We start from the raw sequence: 18,221 nt of genomic DNA on the forward strand, positions 1-18,221 counted from the left end.
GTAATTGCATTTATGTTGGTAATACATGCTTTTAAAAACAGGGCTGCAAAAGTAGGTTTGTGAGAAAAGGGAATCTAGTTCTGTTGAAACGTGTTTCTCTTTTCATGTCAAAAATGAAATCCAGCAATTTGCTTGGGCAAACAGTGGGGTTGCAGGAGGAAGCTTTGAAGGAGTTCCAGCTTGTTGAGCTTGCAGTGGGCCACCTACCAAGCAGCACTTGTCACAGTAAACATAACACCCTGGTGCTCTGAGTCCTGTGCTAGCTTCCAGAGAGATACTGGCTCAGATCCATTGTGTTACTCCTGGTCTTCAGAGCGCCAATGCAATGCGCTTCAACTTCCTCAGATCCCATCCTTTTCCTCTGATTAGGGTCAACAATGGAGATCACCAAACAGTCAAGGCCAGGGTAAAATCCACTAGTGGGGTATGGTGCTTTCTGAAGAGGGTCAGCTCCTATTGTATTTGTGCACTTGTGTCTTCAGACCTACAACTGGGTAGGAATTTTCCAGCAAAGATAATTTTGTTAGAAATCAGTGATTTGTGAAAACTGAGTTTGTGACAATGTAATCCACCAATTTGTGGTGAAACAGCTGCAGAGCAGAGAGCGCAATCTGTTTCCTTGCCTGCCAGCTCATCAGACAGGTTTATGGGGAGCCCAGATTTTAGGACTCAAGCATTACTTTGCTATGTGAACTCTTCAGTGGCAGGAGATCCGACCTGGTGGACCCCTTAGCCCGCCAGGCTACGGGGTAGTCATGGGGGTTTAAGACAACATAAATATCTTGAGACCATTGTAGTTCTTCACAAACTACAGTGGCTTCAGTCTAAGCATTTGAGAGTTATTGCATATGCACTAGGAGGCTGGATTAAGATTGCCTTCCTCCCATTTCTACTCTTTGCATGCTTGATATTACAAACTTAGTAATATTCACCAGGGTTGTTTGTAGCTTTCTGGATTTTAGAGAAAGGCAACAGAGAGAAGCAGAGTGTTTTCTTGTGCTGGAATTTATCAGTATTTAGAAGGACCAGAAACTCTGGATCTGTCTAAAAAAAAAAAAAAAAAAGGCATCTGAGCTAACAGAGCAAGAGTTACAATGGTTATCTTCTGAACAGTTTGGTAAGAAAAGAAGTGAGTCATATGAAATGGCAAGTGGGCTTCACAGAGACTTTTTCAAGAACACAGGTAATCTTGGAGTGAGCTTCTGACTTCTTAGTCCAGAGGAAAACGTTTCCCGCTTAACCCTCCATTGTCTCACACCTGCTCATGGCAAGTTTGTTGAGTTGTTTTCCCATGCCATCGTCTTGTTTGCTTTTAACTCTGGGGAACTGAACAGTTAGTGAAAGAGCACAGACTATTCCCTTCCCAAAGCTGTGTTCAGACAGCATCTGGTGTCAGACCAGGTTGCTCAGGGCTTTCTTCATTTAAGTCTTGAATATGCCCAAGGCAGAGACTCTACAACCTATCTGGGCAACCTGTGCCACTGCTTGACTGTCCTTGCTGTGGAAGATTCTCCTTATGAGTCTGAACTTCTCTCTCCTCAGTTTATGATGATTATCTCTCATCTTCTCACCGTGTACCACAGAGAATAGCCTGGCTTCCATTTTCCATGTTTTAAAACCAAATAACTATTATTACTTAATGCAACCTCTTGTGTATCACAGAGCTATAAATTTCACCCAGCTGCTCCTGTGGGACACCTCTAAGTGATACATGACTCTCCATTTGAGGTGCCTCTTGCTGGCATTTCTAACTAGGCTACTTATTGGAACTCGGTACCCTTCTCTCCTGCTGCCTTCACACTTCTCGTGTTACCTCATATATGGTCAATCTGAACCAGCAGTTTCTTCCCCTTCTATCTGACTGTTCTCTCCTTCCCCATGTTTGCCTTTACCTCACTCTCCCTGATTCTGGTCCCAATTTCTCTGTGTGTGTGAGTCTCATTTTCCATATGACCTTCTCCCTACCTCTGAACTCTTACCTGCATCTCAGGGCAGGTGTCTGCACTCACATGATTCTGCTCTCTGTTCCTCCCTCTGCCTTTCTCAGCCTCAATTCTCAGCCCAGTTTGTCCCACCAGCTCTAGCCCTGCTGTTCTCTTGCTCTCTCCCTCCTCCTCTGGGATCGATCTGAGCCTTGTTCCCTTTGTATTCAGACTAGAAGTGCTTGGCCTCCCCCTGCCCAGGCTCAGCAGCAGGATGCTTCTGGTGCAGATTCAAGTCCAACCCCCAACCCCAACCCCAGCATTTGGCTGTGACTCATAAGTTCCACCTTTGGGAGCTGCAGATTCACAGAATCAAGGTAGTCCATGTAACATGTGGTTACCCTTTGCTGGGGCCTGAGAAATGCTGTTTGCCAGAGGGGACACTACCACTTACTTTGTTTGTAGCCTGGAAATCTTCTCTCCTGTGCAGTGCTTTTGTTGTACTATCTAAAAGCTACATGATTTAGTTCCAAGACTTCCTATCTGTCAGTGGTCTGATCCTCATGTCTATCTGTACTCTGGCTTGGACAACCATGTCAACTTAATTTTCCTAACAAATTCACAATACCTTTTCCTTCATCTCCGTTTATGCATAGTATGAGTGCTCTGCTTAAAATTTAGTCATTTGTAAACTAAAAGCATTGACAAGATGACTTCACTTCATTATCTCCTTCCTAAGCAAAATTATCCTTGAAACTCACCTGTAAAGTCATCTGATGTACTGTGTCTGCTGCTAATAATATCATAAATTTTCTCATTTTCTAATTTTAAATTGGCACTGCTCATACCCTTTTTTATCTCCCAGTGAGCTCCTGAAGTTGTAGGGGATTATTACTACCTGTTTATACAGTATGACTCCAGTGGGGCTGGGGCCTTATATACTGTGGAAGGTCAGTCATAGCAATCATTATCTATGGAGGATATTAGACACTCAGACAGGAGGCATTCATTACTGTTGAGCTTGGATTTATACTTGTATTTTCCCTGTGACAGTGATGGAAACTCCACTTTTTATTTTGTGATTTCCATCTGCTGTGGGTTCCCTCATTCTCAGCTCCATGTAATGCATTGACATTTTAATGTTCTGTCCTGTATAGCAGGCACATTGGGGTTTCCTGCTGCTGTAATTAAGCCATGGCAGTGGAGTCTGGGGGCACTGGGGGGGTCTTGGGGAGGCAGCTGTGGGGCACAGCACTTTGGCTGCCCTGCAATGACCCCCAGCTTTGGGCAGGCAGTTTGCCCAAACACCATCACCTGTGAAACCCATCAGATGCTGGCTAAGGCAAGGAGGAAAAGCAACGATGAAACAGATCGTGTGCTATAACAGTTTTTCTGTATCCAGCTGTCTTACTGCTGCTGGGTTTAAGAGCAGGCCTGTCCCATCTCTTCTGCAGTAACAAGGTGAGCTTGCTTGAGGACCACTTTCTACCTAACAAAGGGCATGTGACCCACCCTGAGAATTTCTAGTTTTCTGTTGACAAGTAATGAGAGGATGCAGGATGGATCCCTGAAAAGTTGTGCTTTTGTGCTTCTGATGCGGAGTAAGTTGTTACCATCCACCCAGACAACGCTCCTGTTCAATGCACTGATATCTGATGAGGAGAGGTGGAGTTTTCCCAGTCACTTGCTGAGCAGGAGTTGCTCATGGGATGCTGCTGCTCCTGCCTTGGGTGGCAGCTCCCTCTCCAGCCCGCTGCTACAGAATCACCACCTCAGGGAGCACAACTCCCCAGCACCCTCAACCTCCCTTTTCCTTGTCAAAATATCAGCTCTTGTCCCCCCCAAGGGAGGTGAACAGCTTGGCAGCAACACAAAAAAACCTCACATACAAACTCCTGGAAGGGTTTTATAAACATTGTGCTAATTCGGAATGAAGATGTAATCAGGAGTAATGAGAGGAGGTGCAGTTCCAGCTGCTAATGAGGTACTAAAAACCTGAGCACAGTTGTCAGCACCTCTCTCTCCAGTGGTAATTCAAAATGCGGTATTCGTCCCCTGACACGTCCCCCTTGATGAATAAATAAAGTGACATTCAGTTATAATCACCTAAAGTTATGGCAAACCCCACTTTAAGCTGTTACACATCTAAGAACAGTCTCTGGCAAAGTCAAGAGGACTCATTCCAATTACACTGAAACAGGAAAATACATTGCTATCTTTTTTATAAACAGTTACTGAAAATTGCACTTGTTATTTCCCCACAGCCGATGGCAGTAGCACTGCTTCCTCGCTTGGCCAGGCTCCAGCCCCAGCCTGTGCTGCGTGCCTGCCATGGCTTGTTTGGGAAATCAGCTCCTGAGCTGTAATTTATCCCTCCAGCTGGTGCCTGTGCAGCATTACTGTAAGGATGTGCTAATTACCTGGTATTAATTCAAGCAGAGACAAGCACACCGCACTTTCTAATTTGGTAGGATGAAGATGTTGGACATTGGTCTTGCCTCTAACAGCCTTTTGGTTTACTTTGGTGGCTGTTGCACTGGGCAAAACAGATATTACCAGCTTGTGGGAGGTTTTGATATTTGGATTTTATTCACTCTCTATCCCGGCTGAGAACAAATACACAAATGTTGGAAACTTCCTCCAAGTCAGAAAGCCTCAACACACCAATTTTTAGTTTCCTGTGATGTGGATGTCATTTGGGGATTCATAGTTATACTTTATAGTGATTTTGACAAGCCATGATGCAAAAGGATGTGAACAGTCCATACTTATTGCTGAAATCTTGGGGGAAGGGAATGCAGCTCCTTCTGTTTAGAAAAATCTCTTTTCTGGATCAGTCTTAACTTCTGTGTTTCCAAAGGGAAAGAAAGTGCAAGCACTGAATGCCAGGCCATGCAGAGAGAGATGCTCATGGCACTGAAGCTATCCATCAAGTGAGGTCTGTTTGCGAGGTGCCAGGGATGCTCAGGAGGTTCCTGGTCCTTGGCTGCTGCTGTGCTGGACCCTCCTGACAACCAGTGGCTCCCCAGGGGCCTGGGGTGACAGCATCCCCTGGCTAATCAAGTCTGCCAGCCTGGGGGAGACCTTGCCATGGATGACAGGGAAGGGTTTCATCCTTGATCCCCAATGGATTGAAAATCCATGGAAACCCTGATAGTTGACACTACTGATTTTGGTAACAGGTTGGATTAACCAGGAGGGCTAAGGGGGCTGTGGCTGTTCAGCACCCTTGCCCATAGTTCTCTGGTATGCTGCTGGGGGCTCAGGACTCCCCTCCCCTTATCCCTGCTGCTGCCAGCCACATCCTGGGGGAGAATTACATTTTCCAGATCTTTGAAGGCTGAGAAACTAGAGGTGGAGGTGCTTACTCCTTCCCATGACATTTGTCATAGAAGCAAGAACAAAATCCAGATTAGCGATGGCATACAGGTTGGCAGGAGGTGCTGAACCTGGGAATTTGATGAGCTGAGCAGATGGGTTTCTTTGCTTCAGAGAGGAACAAGGTTTGGGCTCTTGGCCCCTGGTGACATGCTGGGGGTGACTGCTGCCACGCCAGTGGGCTCCGTGGGATCCTCTCCTCGCCCTCTGCCCCCAGTGACTCCTCCTCACTGCAGGGTGGCTTTCCTCACCTGACAGACCATAGCATGGAAAAGCTTTCCCTGAATTTTGTGCCTTACCCACAGCCTTCCCTCCATGCTGTTTCTCCAGCAACTTTTGAACCAAACCCGAGCAAGGCACAGGAGTCTCAAAGGTCATCAGTTTTCTCCATGCTTCATGCGAGCTGGTGGATGGGTAAAGGAGAAGACCCAAATTAATTTTTCCACTAGCTGCTTGTTTTAAAGTTTTCATAATTTTTATTTTTCTAGAGTTACTGGGGAGTGAAAACCACCTCTGAGAGCTGAAGATGGAAAAACCAGTTCCCTGCCAAGTGTCAGTGACTTTGGCCGAAATCCCAGGGATGTCTCCTTAACATCACTGCCCTCCCAAGCTCTTCAAATAGTACAGGTTTTTATTATAGCACTTCCCTGTACAGAAAGGTCTATGCATGTTTTAGGCTGAATCTCATTTTATTTCCATTCTAGTTCATATTTTCCATTAAAAAATATTTCTTCCTCCAATAGCTCTATCAAAACACATGTTGGCGTACATTTTTGCTGATTATTTATAGTCCTTCATTACGTTTACACTGGGTCTTTTCTGAGAACCTTCCATTAGGGGCCCTCAAACCTCAGCAAAGGGAGGTTGGTCAGAGGTGGGGTCGGGTTAAATAATGGCAGGGTATTTTGATTCCAGGTATGATGTGAAAATATTAACCCTGGTAACATTGTTGGGGCCTTAGTTCTGGTCAATCTGCCTTGCAGTACTTAGCTGGTGTGTAACTCTCTTAGAAACATCCTAAACTAGGGCTTATCTTGGTATAAGAAAATATCCCAGGAGTCTGCAGCTGAATTGCCCTCTGAGCCCTCTGTTGTGGACAACGTCATTGAAATTAAGGTCAGCATCCAAGTGCAATACTTTGGCTGAGGCTAACCCACCTGTCTCAGGGCAGCCCCAAGGCTCACTACCCTGCTGTGGCTCTGCATAAAGCTGAGAGCCAGCTCTGCTTCCCACCCAGCTGCCATGAGCAGCCATCTGAAGCAGCCAAGTCCAGCCAGTGTTTGCATTTCTTTAGGTGCTCCTCTAACCTCTTAAGTCACACTTCCTGCTTTGAGCCTAGACATATGTATTAAAGTCCCACAAATATTTCAGCTATCATCAAATGCAGAAAGAATTTGAGTAGGCAGTGACTTATTTTTAGAGCTGATGATAAACCCATGGAAAGTGTTTTGCGGTTGCGTCCATGAATATCTTTCCACTTAATATGAATTATTCACCCACTCTGATACAGTTTGCTTGTCTGGAATAGGCAGTGACTTGGATTTCTAGTCATAAATCCTACTCGCCATGTCTGAGGATCCTTCCTGGCATGGTTTACACGAGCTGGCTTGGTGAAGGGCTTATGTCAACCGCTCAAGCATGTCTAACCAAGGCAAGGGAAAGACAAGAGGTCTGTCAGCTCGCTAACATTGGCAGGGAGGAGGGGGACTTGGCACAGCAGAGACTGGGAACTGGGGCTCTTCCTTTCTCTCCAGGCATCTGAGGATTGTGTACTGCTGTTAGCAAAATGGACCATCCTCCTCTTCTTTAACTCTGAAAAACATAACTTGTTCTTCTGACAAATACTTCTCGAAAATCAGTGGCTGCAGGGAAGTGCCAGGGAGGTGAATTCTCCAGACAACAATATAGTGGTCTCCCTAGTAGACAGGCACATTAGCATCTTGATGGCTCAGGTCCATGTGGTTAATTGATTGATGTTTTACAAATTGCTAGAATATATAGAGAGATGTTTCTGTTATTGTAGGTAGACATACTAGAAAGAAAGCAAGAAAAGGCCTCTGGGCTGTGATGAGCGTCATGGGCCGTGTTGAACGCATAGCAGCTGCCAGCCATGTTTTCCCATGAGAGTTAGGGCCTCTGAGAGAATCAGGTTGTACCAAAAATGCTAAAAACTGCCTGCAAGCAGTCCTAACAGTGATACTGAAACTTGAGCAGAGATATGCTTGGTCTGGAAAGAAATGAAAAGTCCTTCGGGGTGGGCATGAAGAGGGCCTTCACCTCAGAGTGCTCCTACCTCAAGCCCCAGAGCCTTGCCAGGGTTTTTTTCAGGAAGCAGTGTTAAAGACAACCATTGCATCTCTTCCAGATTTGTTTCTAACCAGATCTACTATGTATAAACTGTATGAAGAGACCAGGAACAGGACCTCTGTCCCTCTGACTGAGAGGACAACACCAGCTGGGTATGAGAAGGTTTCCCCTTTCTTGTTTTCCCTCTGTGTGCTGGGTTATTTGCTGTACCATGGCCCAGTTCAGCAGGATGAGTGCTCAGGCCACATGCTCAGCCAGTCTCCCATCCCCTGGTTGGTGCCTCTGTGTGAGCACCAGGACACACATGGACATGGGCATCACCTTGCAGGTTGGGGACAGGAGCCTTGAAAAGAAATGGCAGTTTGGGGTCACTTGCTCTCTGCAGCATATTCTGCTGCCTTGCTTGATGCAGCTCCTTGCTCAGAGGGCAGGACTTTGGGTTTGAGTGTCTTTTCCCTGCTCTGTCTATGCCCCCATGGAGTGTATTTTATTCCAGTGGGGGAAGAGAGGTAAGAAAGGACAGATGTTGGAAGTCTGCCTTGAAAGCGCCTTGGTCACTTACCAGATCTTTCTGTGAATTATCTCCACTTCACATGAAATGTTCTTGTTTCAGGTGAGAAATGTAATTAAATAATGAGAGGTGGCCAGGCGTGGCGGTGTGGCCATGAGTGCCTGCAGGGGAGAGCAGGAGGTGTTGCCTGCAGCCCTGAGGAGCTCAGTGCCAGGCTGGCTGCAGGCAAGCACCTATAAAAGCATCTCGCTATGGCTCTGCAGACCCCCACAGCTTGGTAGCCAAGCTCTCATCTGGGCAAGGGTGTTCATGTCTCCTGGCAGACAGGGCAGAGGTAACATGATCTTCCAGAGGGTCAGCCAGAATTTTCCCAAAGACACAGCCAGACCCAGCCTGGGTTAAATAAAGCAGCGTGTTAAGGCACAGAGAAGTAAAAGATTCAGCAAGACCTACAGGAAGGTTTTGAAAACCATTTTTAAAAATCAAAGTCTGTAGGAGGTGAAGATACTACATTGCAATGCACACATCAGGCTGTTCGGTTTAGTAGGTCAGATTGAGCACAAATGTAACTTCATTCCTCCCTGTTCTGCCTGCTGTCCTCAGATATAGGCCAGCTTCCCTTTAGATACAGCTGAATGGTAAAAGAGCTCATTTCCAAGAGTCCAAACTACCTGCACTGCCTGCTGTCCTCAGTAAAGGTCAGGAGCTCCTGGTGTGCCCTGGTACATCTCAGACAGCCTTTTCTCTGTAGGTCTGTAAGAGCTCGAAATCAGTTGTCATGTGAGATCCCTATGGAGCAAAGTGTTCATCGGCTTCAGTGACTGGTTCAGGGTTGTCCTTTGTTCTACTCTTCTTGTGCCACACTAAAGCACGTGAAGGGTGGAGGGGTGCTTACCTGTGTGCAGCTGCTTGGCAGGGGGGTGTGAAGGGAAGGAGAAGCTGGCTCTGCTGGCATGGGTGCCATGATTGCTGATGGCTACAGGCAATCATGGGTCTCTGTTGTTATTTTTGGTGGGGATCACAGAATAACTTGGAAAAACAACACCCAAACATTAGGGCCTGTGAGCTCAGTCCAGGTACTCTCTGGGGGTTCTCTGACTCACTTTGCTTGTGTCTGCTTCAAGAAAGGCTCTTGTTGTTGGAGGCTGGAGAGGCCCTGGGAGCTCTTCTGCTTGGGAAAACCAACAACTGGAGAGAGGAAAGAGAAGGAGTACCCTAAAATGAGACAACATGAGTGGAATATCCTGCTGTATCTCAACTGGAGGAGCAGCAAGGCAGTGGGTAGACTTCACACTACCTCTCTACAGCCCACTTCAGCATCTCCCACCTCTCTGGGGGAATGACTTCAGTGGGACTGCCTCAGAGAACTGAGCATTTTCTTCTTCAAAATCCTGAGAAAAGCATGAAGATTTCATGAAAGCCTCTGGCGTTATGATCTCCATTTGGGGACTGCAGGACAGCTCAGCAAGAGTGGGCTGATAACTCTTGCTTCTCAAATTTGATGGAGGGCCAGGGTGCCTGAGGGGTGTGTAAACATTTATGCCCTGATCTTCTAGGAGGGTGGGGTCAGTGGCAAGACAGAGCTTTTGCCAGCTCCCTGCCAGCATGAAGCTTCTCGTTGCAAGGCTCTTGCTGAGAAGCACTGCCTGCTCTTCTCTACCTGAAGAGCAACATGCTCCTGTCTGCCTCCTTTTCCTCTCATCAGCTCACATGGGATCCTGACCTGCCTGGCTGGGGTTACCTTACTGCAGCTACAAATACAGTAGCAATATAACTTATTTCAATTAACCTGTTTTCTGATAAGAGCTATCAAGCCAGCAGTCACACATTTCATAGAAAGGGCCTTCAACGTATTTTTTCCATCACTAGTGCTGTTGGCTGAGTCACAGGAACTGAAGTGCCCCTAGCTTGCTGCTTTCCTGGTCCTGTGTCCACCACAGATGCTTTTTGGCACCTAGCTGAATCAGTGCCATCACCACTGTCAGTGCCATCACCACTGGGACAGCGCTGTGAGGAAAAACTTTTCAGCAATATCAATATTTTCATGTGCAATTTGTAATGCCCAGTATAGCACCCACACAGCCCCTGGGCTGAAAATGCAAGTGCATCTTCACAGGATCATAGAACGGTTTGGATTGGAAGGGACCTTCAAGATCATCTAGTTCCAACCCCCTGCCATGGGCAGGGACACCTTCCACTAGCCCAGGTTGCTCAAAGCCCCGTCCAACCTGGCCTTGAACACTGCCAGGGAGGGGGCAGCCACAGCTTCTCTGGGCAACCTGTGCCAGTGTCTCACTATCCTCATTGTAAAAAATGTTTTTCTTATGTCCAGTCTATACTGAAATCTCTTTCAGTTTAAAACAGTTGCCCCTTGTCCTGTCACTACAGGCCCTGGTAAAAAGTTGTCCCCCTTGTCATTTGCTGTATGTGGTAAGTAGGTATGGGACCGTGGTCCCTCCTGTGCACATACCAAAGTCAGTCCCTGTCTGTGGTTCCGATGGGGAAGGACCAGGAGGTGATGGCTGGGACCTGTGGCAGCTCCTACCAGCACTCCCTTGTGGGTGCTCGTCTGAGGCTGGTCTGCAGAAAAACCGTTGGGGTGTCAGGAACATGCCTTTTGCCTACAGTCGTGGTGAGAACCTGCATCTTGTTGCTTTTCTCCTCAACAAATTGTATGTAGGTGGAACCAATTATATGTAATGTACTTCAGCTTCCTCAATGCAAAGCATAGGAGGTTAAATGTGCCCCAGATTGACGTCAGCAGTATTTCATGTGTGTATCTGAAGGCAGCATCCCTTTGATATCTGCCTATTAGTATCTGTTTTGCTGATGTCATGGGTAGGTTTTTTTTCCATTTGTGAGTTTAGAGATTTTTTTAAACTGTATTTAAAATAATGATTTTCACCAGCAGAATGAAAGAGAATTCGCAAAGACCAGGGAGGGTGGGGGGCGGGGGTTGGAGCATGTAGCTGTTTCAAGAATACATACATACAAGAATATGATGTTGTAGAAAATACTCCTTTGAGCTTCCTGGATTCAGAAATAAGCCCAGAGTCACCTTCTTTGGAGGTGTGAAGTACATCACTCACAAGCTAGTGAACTTCAGACTGTGCCTGTGTCTCCCAGCTCTCAGGGATCCAGGTAACAGTTTTGCTTTCCTAAGCACATCTATTCAGTAAGAAACAGTTTCTCAGCAGCTTCCAAAATGCCAAACCTGGCTCAAAGCTGCTCAGGCAAATTCATTTCTGTTGCAGGCAGCAGTCAGGCAGTAGGGAGGGAGGAGTGTGGGGGAGATTGGTGGGGCACATATTTGAGGGGGTTGAAGATGGGATATAGCCTTCAGTGGGCAGGGGCTGGGCTTTCCAGGGGCTGTTGATAGGGCACATGTCTCTTTGCCCCACACCACCTCTTCTCTCATTCCCTCAGGGAAGAGAAAACCCCACATTAGGCTCTCCCAGGTCTTGGGAGCCAGAGCCACCCTTCTGCCCATGCTGCTGCCTCCCATCACCCCACCACATGAGCCCACAGGGAGAAGGTAAGGGAAGCACAAGCATTTGGGGAACGCAGGCCCCATGCAGGAGCCTTCCTGCAAGTGAACACACAGCTCCTGTGAAGGGTGCAAGATGCAGCCTTTCAGCAGCTCTACCACCTTCAGCAAACAAATGGGAGCACCTGGGATTGCATGGTGGGCTATTGGAAGATGGACCCTTCTTGCTTGTATGGAAAAATACTATTAATTCAGACAAGGCCAGAGATTTATTTATGAGATGCTGCGCTTATTTAGCACACTTGGTAACCAGCAATCTCTTTTGCACCAGTCAAGTTTTACCACCATTTCAGGCTGCCCCCAGTGCTCATATCCTTCATGGCTACTGATGTTTTCACTATGTGGGGGAAAAGATGAAGAAAAAGAACAAGAAGATATGTCTGTCTTCAAAAAAGGCCACATTTTCAGTAGCTGCTGACAACCTGCAGTCATGTATTTCACATGTTAACATAATATTCATAGTAATGCTTCATGCTGTGAATTTGTTATAAGCAATAGTTCTATGTATGCTGCTTCTTCAGAAAACTCATATCCAGCAACTAATACAGTGTAATTAGTAACTGAGGCCTTTAACGATGTTATTTTAAATAGATTGTTCTCTGTGGATGGTAACAATGTCAATCCATTCTCTGTATCAATTCCTCGAAAGCTCTAGGAAGTACTTCTGCCCTCCTGATAAGGCCACTGCTAGAGGAGTTGAGAAATAAGAAGTGAAGCTGAGAACACAAGCAATTAGTTGAAAGTACATCTTATCCCTTCAAAAGCTGGTCCTATTAAAGGGCACTCAGCTCACCATGCTCAGGCCTTACAGGAAATACCCTAAGAGATCATTTGGGAAAATCTGTTATGCAAAAACAACATGTACCAAACTCACCCAGATAAAAGATCATTCAGGTTCTTGAGAAGTCAGCAGCCATCACCCTGAGGGTTGTCTATGCCAACAACTCCTGACAGCCCCTGTTCCTCCCAGTGCCCCTCATTCCTTCTCAGCATCTCACAGCCATCACACACCACCGTACCCAGTGTCTCTGATCCTCCCCCCCCCCCCCCCCACCCCCCCAGCAATATTTTCCCCAGTGCTACAGCACTGCCTGCCTCTGAATTCAGCCACTTCACCCATCCTCATGCCCAGTCCCCAGGGCTGTCCTCTAATCCCTGCCTGCAGCCCTGCTCAGCTCTAGAGCGGTTCACTCCTGTGGCAGCAGCAGTTGGGAGACTCATGGGTGCTAGGGAGAAGCTGCTGGCTCAGCACCCAAGTTCAGCCATATGGGATGGAGACTGGAGCTGTGAGTGGATGTGGGGGATGAAGCTGTGCAGAGGGATGTATCTGAACATAGCAAGCTCAAATAAGGAGGAGATGTGGGCTACTGAGACCTCTCTGCCAAACAAGTGCAAACTGAGGTCTAGAAGCTGGCCAGACCTGTGCAGGATTCAAAAGCAGCGTGAGTACTCTGGGCATGCCAGTCACATCAGCCAGCAGCTTTGGGGGTGCAAACATTTCTTCAGAAGCAGGTCCTCTGAAGCCACTAATGCTGAAAAACATGGTAGTTCCTCTTATTTCATGCTTGCAAATGGAGGAGAGCAATTTTGGATCAATCTGTTCCAAGTCCACCTGAATCTAATACCTACCCTGGAAAAGTCAGCACAGAGTTGATGCTGATAAATTGAGACACAAATAATACCTTCATTGCAAGAAATGTCTATACAGCGGGGAAAGGCTCAGCCTTGCCAAAAAAGACTGTCCTGAGCTGGGGTACATCTCTCCTTAAATAAGTAGGAGGAAGATAAGTGAACTGTACTGATGCAGATCAAGAAATGCTACTCTGCCCTTTCTCCTTGGGGAAGTCACTAGCTGTGCTGTGTTGCATCTGGGAGAAGTATCCAGACATAGGCTTGCACTGTGTTTATTTTGCTTCTATTGTGTCTTTCTCAGTCCCATCCAGAAAATGTACCTCACCTGATTGATAAAAACCACCACAAAGCACAGCACGGTGTGTGTTAAATGCAAGCAGATCGTTCCCTTGGCCTCGCTTCTGTTGTTACACATGAAAACCAGCGAAGGATAAAGCGGTAGTGAGCAAGGCAGCAGGAAGATCAGCAGAACGGGGATGCTCTGACAAGGACTGTGGCATGAAAAACTCATTAGTCAGAGGGATAGTCATGCTGGGGTGACTCAGCTTGGGAAAATGTGCTTTTTTCTGATGACTTAATAAAAGGTTGTTTAATCTTTTTTTTTTTTTTTATTTAAATAATTGCTATTACTGACTCATTGCTAGTGGATGTCAAGGACAAAGGGAGCATGATGGCACTAGTTTATCTAGCAGACTTGAGGCTAGCACTTCAAAGTATGCTCCACGTGGTGCCCCCTGTAGCTTAGGCTCCCATTTATGCCATCCCTATCATTTCAGTGGCTTTATAATTTTGCCAAGTAGGCACCATTTGAACTGAGTTTTCCCATGCTGCTGGTCTGTCTTGAGCTTTCAGCTCTTACAAAGAACTAAATTAGGTGAAAATGTTTTGCAGATGACTGTTTTGTACATTGCAGGACATAACAGTAGAAGTTTTGGGCACAAAACACCACCACAAATCATCAATGCTTTTGAAATTTTAAATCCTCTGCTTTCTCAGTTCTCACGTGTTCCCCAGAGACTTCTCCAAATTCAGTATCTCTGTGGATGCTTTATGCCAGTGCAGAGACTGCCCTGCCCTGGCACGTCCCTGGTGTGTTGCACATCCTGCACACAGGACATCTCTAGGGGATAATGACTCATGCTTCATCCACAGGTCAATGTCGGAGCAGAACTTCTTCATCAATAGGGTTTTTTTCACCTCTTGGGTATCATGGACCAGAAAGCCTTTCAACCCTCTGCTTTTCATGCTTCTCCTGTTGGCACAGAGAAGCAAGGAGGGAAAGAAAGTGTCTCTGTTCGAAGGCCAGACAGAAATAAGTTCATCCAAGGATAAAGAAGGGGGGGATGGGGGGGGGGGGGCGGTGAGGGGGGAGGAGGGCACTAGGAGGCAGACAGACTGGAGACAGCAGGGGCAGAAGAGTTCAGGCTAGCTTGGAGGGGATAAGCAGATGAAGAACAGCCTGTAACCAGAACAGCACACTCCTTTCCTGAAACCTGGAACAGGACCAAACATTGGCAAGTCTTCACATTCCTCTGCAACCAGCAACATCTGCACCATCAGCTGGTGGAGATGGTGTGGGGTTAGCAGTTGGGACTCACAAGCACTGGCACATGGACATCTCCTGTGGGTTCTGCAGTCAGCTGCCACATCCCCGATGAAAGCTTGTGTGACGTCCCTGGGGTTAAGCAGAGGGGAATTACTGCTGGTACATGCTCTGGAGAGGGGGGGGAGAAAGGAGGAGAGGAGGGAGGGGGCTATACACACTGCTGTCCTGCAAACCCTCTGCCATGACAGAGAAGACATCTCTGAGAACACTGACAGCATCTGGGAAATGCCACCACCCATGCAACCTCCTCTCCATTCCTCAGAGAGTAGAAATGATCCTTTCTTATTTTATTCCTCATTTGAGTAACCCCATGCTTTAATCAGCAAACCCAAGCGGCTCCAGGAGCAGAGGCCTACAACACGGCCCCTGCTGTCATGGCTGACAAACTCCTCATCCTTTCCGTAAGTCATTCAAGTCATCAAGGGAGACATATTGGGTCTGGTCCTCCTGCTCACCCACAAACACTCTGTCCCACACTCTCACTTTTCACTTCAAATTCTGACTGCCAACCTCAACTTATTCAAGTTTACATCCATTTATTCTCAGGCTTTTCAAAGTCTGGGATATACCATGTACTATGTGAAAGGCCGTCTCTATGCTAATAGGTGATTCCCCAAAGAATCACCAACCTGAGAGCCAGAGTATAATTGATATTTTTTATTGCTTGCTCTCCTATTGCTTGTATATGTAACACTGAATGTTTTTAGATATATTACTCTATATTGGCTATGTTAGCTAGAGTTATTGCACTAGACTGAACTTGAACAACAGCAGTGTGTTGCCAATATTGAAAGTCCAAACTGACTTGAGAGCTATGAGTCTGCTAATTTTGCTCTTGTTTTTCTTAAACTTAAGCCCAAATCATCTCAAAGAGGACAAGAAATGCTTGTGAGAGCTGCAGAATTAAAACTTAAGCTGTATATCCACAGAGCTTTCTGGAAGACAGATTAGACAGTGAATTTGTTTTATTGGCTGTTTAAAACGTAACTAAATAAAGCTATAAGAATGTGCTCTAAGAATAATTCAGCACTGGCAGAAAGACAGATTATAATATCTACAGGCCTTCTCTTCAACAAGGTTTTACAGTTTTCAAGAAAAGACTCCCAGTTCCTGAGAATGAAAAATGGGTCTCTCAAGTACTCCCAGTTGCAGTTGTCTTGGTCTAATTTTGTGCCAGCACAGCCTAGTCGGGAACATGGGGACCTATGTGCAGGGCAAGAGAAAAGCATCTCAGCCCTTACACACATACCAGCGGCCTGGTACATTGTTTTGTCAAAGAAACATTGTGGAACATAGAGTAGTTGGAGGGGGGGGGGGGGGCAGATCTACCAACAGCAGCCACTCACCTCCTCCCCATGCCCTAGGAAGCTCCACTTCAAAAATTCCAGATCTTCACAGAATCACAGAATCATCTAGGTTGGGAAAGACCTTGAAGATCAGCCAGTCCAACCATTAACCTAACACTGTTAGTTCCCAAATACACCAGATCCCTCAGCGCTATGTCGACCCAACTCTAAAACACCTCCAGGGATGGGGACTCCACCACCTCCCTGGGCAGCCCATTCCAACGCCTGACAACGCCTGGAAAGAAATGCTTCCTAACATCCAGTCTAAACCTTTCCTGGTGCAACTTGAGGCCATTCCCTCTTGTCCTATCACTTACTACTTGGTTAAAGAGACTCATCCCCAGTTCTCTGCACCCTCCTTTCAGGTAGCTGTAGAGGGCAATGAGGTCTCCCCTCAGCCTCCTCTTCTCCAGACTAAACACCCCCAGTTCCCTCAGCCGCTCCCCGTACAACCTGTGCTCCAGACCCTGCACCAGCTCCGTTGCCCTTCTCTGGACACGCTCGAGTCATTCAATGTCCTTTTTGTAGTGAGGGGCCCAAAACTGAACACAGGAATCGAGGTGCGGCCTCACCAGTGCTGAGTACAGGGGTCAGATCCCTTCCCTGTCCCTGCTGGCCACGCTATTGCTGACACAAGCCAGGATGCCATTGGCCTTCTTGGCCACCTGGGCACACTGCTGGCTCCTGTTCAGCCAGCTGTCAATCAACACCCCCAGGTCCCTCTCTGACTGGCAGCTCTCCAGCCACTCCTCCCCAAGCCTGTAGCACTGCTGGGGGTTGTTGTGGCCCAAGGGCAGCCCCCGGCATTTGGCCTTATTGAAACTCCCCCAGTTGGCCTCAGCCCATGGCTCCAGCCCGTCCAGGTCTCTCTGCAGAGCCTCCCTACCCTCGAGCGGATCAACACTCCCACCCAACTTGGGGTCATCTGCAAACTGACTGGGGGTGCACTCGATCCCCTCGTCTAGATCATCAATAAAGATGTTAAACAGGAGTGGCCCCAAAACTGAGCCCTGGGGGACACCACTCATGACCGGCTGCCAACCAGATTTAACTCTGTTCAGCACAACTCTTTGGGCCCGGCCATCCAGACAGTTTTTTACCCAGCAAAGCGTGTGCCCATCCAAGCCACGAGCAGCCAGTTTCACCAGGAGAATGCTGTGGGAAACGGTATCAAAGGCCTTACTGAAGTCAAGGTAAACAACGTCGAGAGCCTTTCCCTCATCCAATAAGCAGGTCGCCTTGTCGTAGGAGATCAGGTTTGTCAGGCAGGACCTGCCTTTCATAAACCCATGCTGACTGGGCCTGATCATCTGGGTGTCCATTATATGACTTCTAATGGCACTCGAGATGACCTGCTCCATGACCTTCCCTGGCACCGAGGTCAGACTGACAGGTCTATAGTTTCCTGGATCCTCCTTTCTGCCTCTCTTGTAGATGGGTGTCACATTTGCCACCCTCCAGTCCAATGGGACCTCCCCAGTTAGCCATGACTTCAGGTAAATCATGGACAGCAGCTTGGCGAGCACATCTGCCAATTCCTTCAGCACCCTTGGGTGTCACCCATCCGGTCCCACAGACTTGTGTGCATCCAAGTGGTGCAGCAGGTCTCTGACCACCTCCTCTTCAACTGTGCTGACCTCAGTCTGCGTCCCCTCCCCATCTCCCAGCTCATGAGCCTGGGTGTCCAGGGAACAGCCAGTTCCACTGCTACAGACTGAGGCAAAGTAGGTGTTGGGCAGCTCAGCCTTTTCCTCATCCTTCGTTATCATGTTTCCCTCTGCATCCAGTAAGGGAGGGAGATTTTCCCTAATCCTCCTTTTGCTGTTAACAAATTTATAGAAACATTTTTTGTTACCCTTAACAGCTGCAGCCAAGTTGAGCTCTAGCTGTGCCTTGGCTCTCCTAACGTTCTCCCTGCATAACTTCACTACATCTTTATAGTCTTCATGAGAGACCTGGCCCCTCTTCCAAA

Source organism: Athene noctua, chromosome 1, assembly GCF_965140245.1.
Source record: "Athene noctua chromosome 1, bAthNoc1.hap1.1, whole genome shotgun sequence".
Classification (NCBI taxonomy): Eukaryota; Metazoa; Chordata; class Aves; order Strigiformes; family Strigidae; genus Athene; species Athene noctua.